Consider the following 12,096-nt stretch of genomic DNA (forward strand, 5'->3'; position numbering starts at 1 on the left):
TGCTGGCACTGGAGTCAAAGAGGGAGCTGCGACTTTAGAAGATCACAGGGGCCAGAGGTGAGGTCTTGGATCTCCTCCTGCCCCAGCCTGGCTGCTGGCCCCTGCCCAGGACCCCCAAGAACCTACCCCAGCCGCCACTGGGGGAGGAGGCCAAGGGTCGGGTGGCTGCCTGCTAGGCCTCTGCTTGGGGCGCTTCATGCCAGGAAGGGCGCCTGGCTTCACCTTGGAGGGCACCCCCGTCCACTTCCTAGGCTCAGGATACTGGGGGCAGAACAGGGTTCCTGTGGGAAATCTACGCTGGAGGTTGGAGGACAGGAGGGGCTCAGGAGGCTTCCCGCTGTGGTGGCGGGGGTGGGGGTGGGGGTGGGGGTGGGGGGGGTGGGGGGGTGGGGGGGTGGGGGGGTGGACAAAAGAAAGGAAATGACAAATGACACACAAGAACCAGTCGGCAGGGCAGACTTCCCCTTTTACCATCGGGTCTGCAGCCTGTTGGGTGCCATGATGCCCATTTTAAAGATGTGAAACTAGTTTTGCGTTTCAGGACAAGCAGAACTTCCAGAGCTCCTCCTAATTCAGGGCAGTGGGGAGCCCACAGCACTGAGTGGGGCAGGAGAGCAGAGGCTGCAGGGTCATGGCTGCAGCCAGGATGCCGCCTGAGCCTCGGACCCCTGACCCACAGGGACCAGTCCCCAGGCTGAGCGAGAAGCTTAGGGAGAAAGTCCCAGCCGTGCTTTCTGGGTCTGGGCTCTTGCAAAACACTGAGAGAGACCAAACAGCCCTGAGAGCAGTTGCCAGGTGCATTTGATGGGTGTAAGGGCACCCCTGTGTAAACCACAAGGCCTAAGATCAGGCTGGGGTGCCCTGGAGGTCAGCCTGGGCTGGGGACATTCTCAAAGAGGGAGGGAGGCAGGTAGTGTTCCTAACACAGGCCCACTCCACAGCCTCCCCCTGCTCCCTGCAGCAGACACACGCACACACACACACACACAGACACACACACACGGCAGATTGCAGCATTTCCCTGGAGGGGAACTGAGGTTCAGGAGCACTAATGGAGGAGCTGAGATTTGCCCTTAGCTCTCTGCTCACTCAGAAATCCACATCTGTTCTTCTGTCGTAGGCTCAGTTTAAAGACCATGTGTGGGCCGTCGTGGTGGCTCACACCTATAATCCCCGCACTTTGGGAGGCCAAGGTGGGCGGATCACCTGAGGTCGGGAGTCTGCTACCAGCCTGATCAACATAGAGAAACCCTGTCTCTACCAAAAATACAGAATTAGCTGGGTGTGGTAGCACATGCCTATAATCCCACCTATTACGGAGGCTGAGGCAGGAGAATCTCCTGAATGGGAAGACAGGAGTTTTGGTGACCGAGATGGCACCATTGCACTCCAGCCTGGGCAACAAGCAAAACTCCCTCTCAAAAATAAATCAATAAAAAATAAAGGCCACTTGTGGGGCTGGCCAGGGGCAGTAGCTTCAGACTCAGGTCCCATCCTGGAGTGTTCTCCCGCCCACACCCCAGCAGAGAAGGCTAGCCCAGGCTGGACTTCAGCGTCCAGCAGGAACCTGTCTGGAGGAGGCCTCTCCCCCGGGCACCTGTTATTCCAAGTCTGGAGTGTGATGCTGTCTTCCAGCTGGCTGCACACTACCCTGGCTCTGAGGCGTTTCCTGGGCAAGACCTGTGACCTTTCCCTGTGCTGCGGCTTCCTCTCCTTTATTTTTTTTTTATTTATTTTTTAGATGAAGTCTTGCTCCATTGCCCAGGCTGGAGTGCAGTGGCATGATCTTGGCTCACTGCAACCTCCGCCTCTCAGTTCAAGCGATTCTCCTGCCTCAGCCTCCTGAGTAGCTGGGATTATAGGCGCGAGCCACCACACCCAGCTAACTTTTTGTATTTTTAGTAGAGATGGGGTTTCACTATGTTAGCCAGGATGATCTCAATCTCCTGACCTCATGATCTGCCCTCCAAGGCCTCCGAAAGTGCTGGGATTACAGGCATGAGCCACCGCAACCAGCCCACTTCCTCTTCTTTAAAGTGGGGCAGTGACTCTGCCTCTGTCAGACGGCTGTTGCAGGATTACAAGAGCCCAGGCATGAAAGTGCACGGCACGGGTGGCAGTTATGATTGCTGATGGAATTCCAGGACAGGAGAAGAACATGCGTGTTCTATTCTCTGACGTCTGCTGTCATGCTATTTAGTCTGCTTGTTGAACCGAAATGAGTTTATGTTTTGGTTATTCAACACTGGTAGCAGACGCAAGAAGGGACTCAAACCCAAGATTTCCCCAAACCTCTCTGCCCTTCTGTCCACCTTCCCCATCCACTCTCCTCTGAGGCTCCTGCTGCAAACAGGTGACTGACAAGGCTGCAACCCCATGCCAGGGACGGGGCTCCGGAGTCTCCGCAGCTGCTCACACCCAGGTCCTTCTCTTGACTTCCACCAACTGGCTCTGTCCTCACACTCCCCACCCCCTGGGGCAGCTTTAGCCTCTACACCTGAGACTCCCCACCCATAATTTTGAGCACCCAGAGTCTGGCAGCAGCTCCAGGAATGGCGGGTCCTGTGGGTTAGCAGGTGCTGGGCCTCTGCTTCTGGGCCACCTGCATCGAGATGGGGCCACCCTGGTCCTGACAGGTATAAGGAAGGGTCCACCAGCAATGGGTCAGATGCCACCTCATGCCCACTAAGATGAGCATGATCAAAAACAGAAAATAACAAGTGTGGGCGAGGCTGAGACCACATGGGAGCCTAGAGCGTGGTTGTGGGGCTGGACAGTGCAGTGACCATGTCCCTAACGGTGGAAAACAGTTTGTTGGCCCCTCAGTATGTTACACAGAACACATGTCCCAGCAAGCCCATTCCAGGGATACACCCCAGAGAACTGAAAACAAGTGTTCAAACAAAACATTGCTCATGAATGTTCACAGTAGCACCAGCCACAGTTGCCAAAAGGCAGAAACAGCCCAAAGTCCATCAGATGAGTGGATAAACAATGGGCACAGCGGGATATGTTTTAGCCAGAAAACGAAGTTCTGACATGTGCTGCGCTGTGGACGAATCTTGAGATGATCAGCCAAGTGGCTGGACACTCATGGGCACACGCTGTATGATTCCATTCATTTTGAGTGTCCCGCAGAGGAAACTTCATGGAGATAGAAAGTCCACTGGCGGTTTCCAGAAGATGGAGGGAATAGGGAGTGATTACTAGTGGGGTTTCTCTTTCTCTTTTTGAGATTGAGTCTTGCTTTGTTGCCCAGGCTGGAGCGCAGTGATGCAATCCCGTCTCACTGCAACTTCCGACTCCCAGGTTCAAACGATTCTCCTGCCTCAGCCTTCCATGTAGCTGGGATTACAGGCATGCATCGCCATGCCTGGCTTTTTTCTTTTTTTGAGACAGTCTCGCTCTGTCACCCAGGCTGGAGTGCAGTGGCACGATCTCGGCTCACCACAACTTCCGCCTCCTGGGTTCAAGCGATTCTCCTGCTTCAGCCTCCTGAGTAGCTGGGATTACAGGCATGTGCCCCCACACCTGGCTAATTTTTTGTATTTTTAGTAGAGATGGGGTTTCACTATGTTGCTCAGGCTAGTCTCGAACTCCTGACCTCAAGTGATCTGCCTGCATTGACCTCCCAAAGTGCTGGGATTACAGGCCTGAGCCATCACACCCGGCTGGTCTGGGGTTTCTTTTTGGGATGATGAAAATGTTCTAAAATGGGTTGTGGTAATAGTTGCACAACTTTCTGAATGTACTCTATGTCATGTCATTCATTTTTGTTTTTGTTTTTTTTTTTTGAGACAGAGTTTCACTCTTGTTGCCCAGGCTGGAGTACGATGGCTCAGGGCAACCTCGCTTCCTGGGTTAAAGCGATTCTCCTGCGTCATTCTCCTGAGTAGCTGAGATTACAGGCATGCAACACCACCCGCAGCTAATTTTTTATATTTTTAGTAGAGACGGGGTTTCACCATTGTGGCCAGGCTGGCCTTGATCTCCTGACCTCAGGTAATCTGCCCACCTTAGCCTCCCAAAGTGCTGTGATTATAGGCGTGAGCCACCGCACCTGGCCCGATATTTTATTTTATTTTGAGATGGAGTCTTACTCTGTTCCCTCGGCTGGAGTGCAGTGGTGTGCGATCTTGGCTCACTGCAACCTCTGCCTCCTGGGTTCAAGCAATTCTCTGCCTCAGCCTCCTGAGGCATGTGCCACCACACCCAGCTAATTTTGTATTTTTAGTAGAGACGGGGTTTCACCATGTTGGCCAGGTTGGCCTTGAACTCCTGACCTCAGGTAATCCACCCACCTCAGCCTCCCAAAGTGCTAGGATTACAGGTGTGAGCCATCGAGCCTGGCCCAATATTTTAAAGTAATTAGTTTTGACTGGGCATGGTGGCTTACACCTGTAATCCCAGCACTTTGGGAGGCTCCAGCAGAATTGCTTGAGCCCAGGGTTTTGACATCAGCCTGGGCAGCAGAGCAAGACCCTGCTTCTATTTAAAAGAATCAGGGGGTAAGACCAATGATGATCAAGCTGCGCACAGGGTACTGGGCTGGGCACAGGGTACCACCCAGTCGGGGTGAGGCCTGAGGCTCAGTGATCGGAGAGGCCAGCTCGAGGGGGTGGGCTGGCTCCACTCTAGAAGACTTGTGGCAGGTAGGGCGTTTCAGAACCCTCCTTTTGCATGTTAGATGTCTACTTCGTCTGCACTGGCACGGATGGAGTAGGACAGCCAAGTACCAGCCTCTGCGGGGCATGCAGTTGTGTCTTAGGTTCCTCATCTGTGAGACGGGGATGAGAAGCACACCTGCTTCCCAGGGGCCTCGTCAGCATCAAAGGAGCAGGACGTGTTGGGGGCTCCGCTTGCCTCTGGAATGACCATGTGATAAATATCAGTTATTCTGCCCAGGTTCCATGGGGGTGCTGGCGAGTCCCAGGGACCAGACACCGGCCCGGGGACAGAGAGCAGGACAGTGCCCTGTCCCAGGCAGCATGGCTGTGGAGTGCTGTGCCCTTCTCTATTTCCTTGGCCCGCCCCATCCTTATTGTCCCGTTCAGGGAAGACCATTCACGGTTCTGGCCTCCAGGCTCCCCAGTGTCCCATTCAGGGGACACAGAGGCTTCTGACTAAGCCTAGACTCTGTGCCCACTGCAGGAAAGCTGGGGAAACGAAGGCCCAGAGGGGCTCTGTTCTTCAGGCAAGGCACCCGAGACAGGGTGGGGTGAGGGTTCAGTTCACTGTCTCCCCCAGGGAGGGAGGTGTGGATGCACTGGGGGGTTCCGAGTTAACCCACGGGGATCACGGCTGTGCTGGGGGCCGAAGCCCACTCCCTGGATGAAAGGGGTCAAGACGGAACATTGCAGAAAGCAAGGGCCCAGGCTGGGGGGGTGGGCACAGGTGAAGAGGAAGGAGGGTGTGATAGAGGGCGGTTGGCAGCACAGGGGTCCCCCCGAGACCCTGTGTGGGGCCCTGCAACTTGGTGACCTGAGCCTCCAGCACGCAGCATGTCCGGCAGTCCAGACTTGAGGCAACTCCACGCAGCACAGCCGGCCCCTCCCCCCAGGACCGCTCTGGGCTCCAGCTGCTGCCTGCTGTCTGGGGCCCAGCTGTTGTGTACTGGCCTCAGCCGCCCCGCCCCGTATGGCCACCTGGGCTACCCTGTGCCCCAGCTGCTGGCCTCTGACGCTCAACTGAGCAGGGAAGTGAGGCGGGCCACCCGCTTCCCCAAGTGGCTGGCTCTGGGGGGAGGCTCTGCTCTCCAGCTCAGAGTGGGGGAGGGGTCCTGAGGCCAGGTGGTGCAGTGGCAGAACTTGACCCCCTTTTGGTTTCCCCCAGCCCCCCTTTCTGGTCACCCCATGCATCAGAAGGACTCTCCTTGGCCTCATATACTGGGACCTCGATGAGCCAAGTCCCTTGCCAGGAGCTACTGTGACTCTCATCCAGGTCTTTGGAGGGTCAAGGGGTGCCACTGGGCTGGACAGCAGCTCCTGGGCCTGGTGCTGGAGCTGCCCTCTCCTGGGCCCCAGTGCCTGGGAGTGGGTGGCCTCTGGGTACCCTGGTGGGAAGGACCGGTCTTGCCCTAGGACTGAAGCACATGGGCTTAGAAGTCCTTTACCCAGCTGACAGCCTCTAGAGCTCAGCAGGGAGGCCAAGGCCCTGTCATTTCTGGACCCAGGTATTTGGCGGGATCTGCTTCTCTTGGCACCCCTGCAGCTGAGCCCCATCCCCTCCCACCTCCTCCCTATGGCCTCACCTGGCTGGTGCCAGCCTGCAGCCTACTGGGCTAACTGTGGAGTGGCAGGGCCACCAGGGAAAGGTCACATTCCGAAGCTGGGGGAGGAAGGGCATGGGGATGTGGGAGCCCCTGCTCATTGCTGGAGATGGGGCCTCAGGACCTCAAGCAGAGTGTGTGTGTCTCCTTCCTGGACAGGTGAGGGAGGCTGGAGGTCAGGCTCTGGGGTGTCAAGGGGAGGGGCAGAGAGGCTGGTCCTTTGCCCTCCCAGCTGTCAGGCTCTGCTGCCCCCCCATGTGGCCCCCACCCATCCAGCCTGCTGGTCCCCACACTCCTGCTCCTGCGGCAATAGCAGCAGCAGGCCAGGGAGGCCATGTGACCCTCACCCTCCCTCCCTCCCTCCCTATGATCCCCACGTGGCCTCTGGGGAGGCAGAAACAAACCCTCAGATCTTGCCACTGGGAACCTTTCAGCGCCAGCGACATCAAAGAGGGGTGGCGGAGGCGGGGGCGGCCAGCGGATGCTTCTCTTAAAGGGCCATACCACTTTTAATTCAAAGCAGATCCTGGGAGCAGCTGTCTAGCTGCTGTCTGGGAGGGAAGGTGGCAGCCAAGTCCTCTCCAGACCTGGCTACAGTTGCTCCTCAGAACTAGTTAAACTAGGCCGGGTGCGGTGGCTCCCGCCTGTTGTCCCAGCACTTTGGGAGGCCAAAGTGGGCAGAACATCTGAGGTCAGAAGTTCGATACCAGCCTGGCCAACATGGTGAAACCCTGTCTCTGCTAAAAACACAAAAATCATTACGGAAGGAAAACCCAGGGCATCAAAAGAAAATACAAAAATCAGCCAGGCATGGTAGTGGTGGTGCACGCCTGTAAGCCAAGCCACCTGGGAGTCTGAGGCATAAGAATCCCTTGAACCCAGGAGATGGAGGTTACAGTGAGCTGAGATCACACCACTGCACTCCAGCCTGGGTGACACAGTGAGACTGTCTCAAAAAAAAAACCAAGAAAGAACTGCACCACCACAGTCAGTTAATTTTTATTTTTTTTTGTAGAGATGGGGTCTCACTATGTGGCCTAGGCTGGTCTTGAACCCTTGGGCTCATGTGATCCTCCCCCTTCGCCTCCCCAGATGCTGGGATTACAGCTGCATGCAATCCTGCCTGGCTGAGGTGGGATTGTGATGGGCTCAGGTGTCTAATCTGCCGGGAGGCCACAGGAATGTTCTCTGACCACCTCCCATTCATTTGCCTGACCCCTGTCCCAGGCACAGGGACATAGGACCCAGATGGCAGGTGTGCCATTGCAGGGCTTATCTTCTGGAGGAGGCAGACAATGAAAAATAACTGCTCAGGGAGCTCCTGACAGGATGTCGGGGAAGGGGAAATGGGACAGCCAGGCAGAAAACAGCCCCTGTGCTGGGCATTCAGTGGGCCTGGCAGGAGCCCCAGGCCAACCCTGGGATGGACTCTGTGCAGCCTTGGGGAAGGAACCTAACCTCATCTTCTGGCCTGGCCCAGGCTTCCTACAGCCCACCGGGGACTCGCTGCCTGCAGTGATCTCTTGGTCCTCCTGTGCCAAGTCAGGGTCCGCTCACCTGTGAGACGGGGGCTACAGATGAGGATCCGAGGCCTGGGCAGGCTAGGCTCTATGTTGGAGGCCACACAGACCAGGTCAAAGTTCAGCTCTGTGCAGGTAGGGGGGGCTGGACCTTGTGCCTGGACCATTCCACACCTGGACACTGTGGCCTCCCATGCAACATCCAGCAGTGAGCACTTTGTGCTATTGACTTAGTGCTTGTGGAGTAGAGTGGAGTCACAGGTGTCCCCAGAGGGGGTCATGCATACATCTTTGAAAACATGGGCTGCAGTGATAACAAGAGAGACTGTGGTGCCCTGTGGTCACCTCCTGTGTAAGGAGGAAGGGAGGTTAAGAGTCTACATCTGGCCAGGTGCAGTGGTTCATACCTGTAGTCCCAGTGCTTTGGGAGGTCGAGGTGGGTGGATCACTTGAGCCCAGGAGTTCAAGGCCAGCCTGGCCAACATGGTGAAACCCCATCAACACTCAAAATACAAAAAATTAGCTCGATGTGGTGGCAAGTGCCTGTAATCTCAGCTACTCTGGAGGCTGAGCCAGGAGAATTGCTTGAACCTGGGAGGGAGAGGTGGCAGTGAGCCAAGATCGCGTCATTGCACTCCAGCCTGGGTGACAGAGCGAGACTCCATCTCAAAAAAAAAAAAGAATCTACATATATGTCCACCTGGCACCTGACACAGGCATTTGCTCATCTTTGCAAACAGAAAACAAGCAGGTTACTTACTCTAGAAGTGAATGAAAATGGTTTTCTTGGCTGGGCTTGGTGGCTCACACCTATAATCCCAGCACCTTCTGAGGCCAGGGCAGGAGGATTACTTGAGGCCAGAAGGTTGAGACCAGCCTGGAAGAGACGGCAAGACCTCATCACTATAATATATATGTATTTTTAATTGTGTGTGTGTGTGTGTATGTGTGTGTATATATATATGTTAGGCACGGTGGCATATGTCTGTAGTCCCAGCTACTTGGGAGGCTGAGGCAGGAGTTTGAGGCTGCAGTGAGCTGTGCTCATACCACTGCACTCCAACCTGGGCAATAGAGAGAAATTCCATCTCTAAAAAAAGAAAAGAAAATAGTTTTCTATGGTGATGAGTGGGAGCAGAAATAGGTCAGGCCATGTCTTTACACTTTTGAATCAAATAAATTTTTTTTTTTTTTTTTTTTTTTGAGATGCAGCCTCATTCTGTTGCCCAGGCTGGAGTGCAGTGGTGCTGTCTCGGCTCACCACAAACTCCACCTCCCAGGTTCAAGTGATTCTCCTGTCTCAGCCTTCAGAGTAGCTGGGATTACAGGCATGAGCCACCATACCCAGTTAATTTTTTTTAGAGATAGTATTTCATCATATTGGCCCGGCTGATCTTGAACTTCTGACCTCAGGTGATCTGCCCACCTTGGCCTCCCAAAGTGCTGGGATTACAGGCGTGAGTCACAGCACCCCACCTGAATTCAAATAAATATTTTGAACAATGAAAAATGTAGCACTACAAAAAAGGATGAAGAAAAAAAAGAAACCCTCTAATTTAGTAAAAACCAAAATAAATAAACCTAACCTAATCATGTATCAAATTGTTAAACAAAGCCAACCTGACTATAATGGTTAATTTTATGTGTCAACTTGACCCAGAGAGTTGGTAAAACCTCAGGCCTGAATGTGTCTGCAAGGGTGTTTCTGGAAGAAATTAGCATTTGGATCAGTGGCCCTCACCACTGTGGGTGGGAATCATCTGATCCATTGAGGGCCCAAGTAGAACAAAATGTGGAAGAAGGACTAATTTTCTCTTCTTGAGCTGGGACATCCATCCTCCTGCCCCTGGACATTGAGGTGCAACCTGGTTCTCAGGCACCTGGACTCCAGGACTTACACCAACTTACACCAGCTACCCATCCTACACTACCTGAGCTTCAGGATGGGAGTTACACCTCTCGCTCCCCTGGTTCTCAGACCTGCAGACTTGGATTGAATTATATTATACTATAATTATATTATAAACCAGTGTATTAAGTTATACACTGGTTTACAATACACTGGTTTTCCGGTCTCAAGCTTACAGACAACAGATCATGGAACTTTCTTTTCCTTCCTTCTGTCCTTCCCTCTCCTCTCCTTTTCTTTTTCTTTCTCTCCTTTTCCCCTCCCCGCTCCATGGAGTCTTGCTCTGTCACCCAGCTGGACTGCAGTGGTGCAATCTCAGCTCACTGCAATCTCCACCTCCTGGGTTCAAGTGATTCTCCTGCCCCACCTTCCCGAATGGCTGCGATTACAGGCACCCGCCACCATGCCCGGCTAAGTTTTGTATTTTTTTTTTAATAGAGATAGGGTTTCACCATGTTGGCCAGGATGGTCTCCACCCATTGACCTTGTGGTCTGCCTGCCTCAGCCTCCCAAAGTGCTGGGATTACAGGAGTGAGGCACTGAGCCTTGCCTTTTTTTTTTTTTTTTTTTTTTTTTTTGGTGAAATGGAGTCTTACTCTGTCACTCAGGCTGGAGTACAGTGATGTGATCTTGGCTCATTGCAACCTCCACCTCCCAGGTTCAAGTCTTTCTCCTGCCTCAGCCTCCTGAGTAGCTGGGTCTACAGGCATGCACCAATATGCCTGGCTAATTTTGTATTTTTAGCAGAGATGGGATTCCTCCATGCTGGTCAGGCTGGCTTCAAACTCCCAAACTCAGATAATTTGCCTGCGTCAGCCTCCCAAAGTGCTGGGATTACAGGCGTGAGCTGCTGTGCCCAGCCTAATTTTTGTATTTTTAATTGAGATGGGGTTTTACCATGTTGGCCAGCTGTCCTCTTGTATATGTCTACGCATGTCCTATTGGTTCTGTTTTTCTGGAGAACCCTATAATACACTAACCTAACCTAACACAGAAAAAGAAATTAATTCAGGGCCGGGCGCAGTGGCTCACGCTTGTAATCCCAGCACTTTGGGAGTCCGAGGCGGGTGGATCACGAGGTCAAGAGATCGAGACCATCCTGATCAACATGGTGAAACCCCGTCTCTACTAAAAATACAAAAAATTAGCTGGGCATGGTGGCGCGTGCCTGTAATCCCAGCTACTCAGGAGGCTGAGGCAGGAGAATTGCCTGAACCCAGGAGGCGGAGGTTGCAGTGAGGCGAGAACCCGCCATTGCACTGCAGCCTGGGTAACAAAAGCGAAACTCTGTCTCAAAAAAAAAAAAAAAAAAGAAATTAATTCAAATAACTTTTGAACACAATATATTTCTCTAATGCGACATACTCTAAGGGACAAAAATAGCTACAAAGCGACCTTGAAATTTCCATAGGTCTGTTGTTAATAGCAGGATTGCTGCAGTACCTCAAACTATTTGGAGGGCATTTTAGAAAAGAGAAAATGAATAAATATATTGATTTACTGAAAATTAGGGTTTTCACTGTGGACAAAGGAGACATTAGGTTGAACTATATAGATTTTGTCATTTTTTTGTAGATCAAAAATGACATCCAGGTGGGGTGGCTCAACACCTGTAATCACAGTACTTCGAGACGCTGATGTGGGAGGATCACTTGAGGTCTGCAGTTTGAGACCAACCTGGCCAATGTAGTGAAACCCCATGTCTACTAAAAATACAAAAATTAGCCAGGCATGGTGTTGGGCACCTGTAATCTCAGCTACTCAGAGGGTGAGGTAGGAGAATCCCTTGAACCCGGGAGGTGGAGGTTGCATTGAGCTGAGATTATGCCACTGCACTCCAGCCTGGGCAACAGAGTGAAACTCTGTCTAAAGAAAAAAAAAAGGTCAACTAGGGCAATTTCATAGAATTAAACTGAATATAAATGTGGAATGAGGAAATAAGAGGGAGGAAGCTGAGACATGGCTTAGAAATATTCAGATGAATTCATGACGCTAACTCTGTTCCCTAAGAGGACCCAGAAAACAGTGACATCCCAGTAGCAATGAGCACACTCAGCACCCAGAACTTGGTCTCTAAATCCCATTTCCTTGTTAAAGGGCTTCTCTGAGAAATGGCTGACTTCAGGGCTTGGGCAGGGAGGAGTTGCTCAAAGAATAATGGAAAGATCAAATGGATGCAGGAAAGATGTCAACACTTGGACAATTAACTGAGGATTAGCTCAGAGTATGATATCAATGTTAGAGTCCCAGTTTTGTATAAAATTATGGTGGTTATATAAGAGGCTGGCCTTATTTTTTTTTTGAGACAGAGTTTTGCTCGTTACCCAGGCTGCAGTGCAATGGCGTGATCTCAGCTCACCGCAACCTCCGCCTCCTGGGTTCAGGCAATTCTCCTACCT

The sequence above is a fragment of the Callithrix jacchus genome, chromosome 5, assembly GCF_049354715.1.
Source record: "Callithrix jacchus isolate 240 chromosome 5, calJac240_pri, whole genome shotgun sequence".
NCBI classification, from domain to species: Eukaryota; Metazoa; Chordata; class Mammalia; order Primates; family Cebidae; genus Callithrix; species Callithrix jacchus.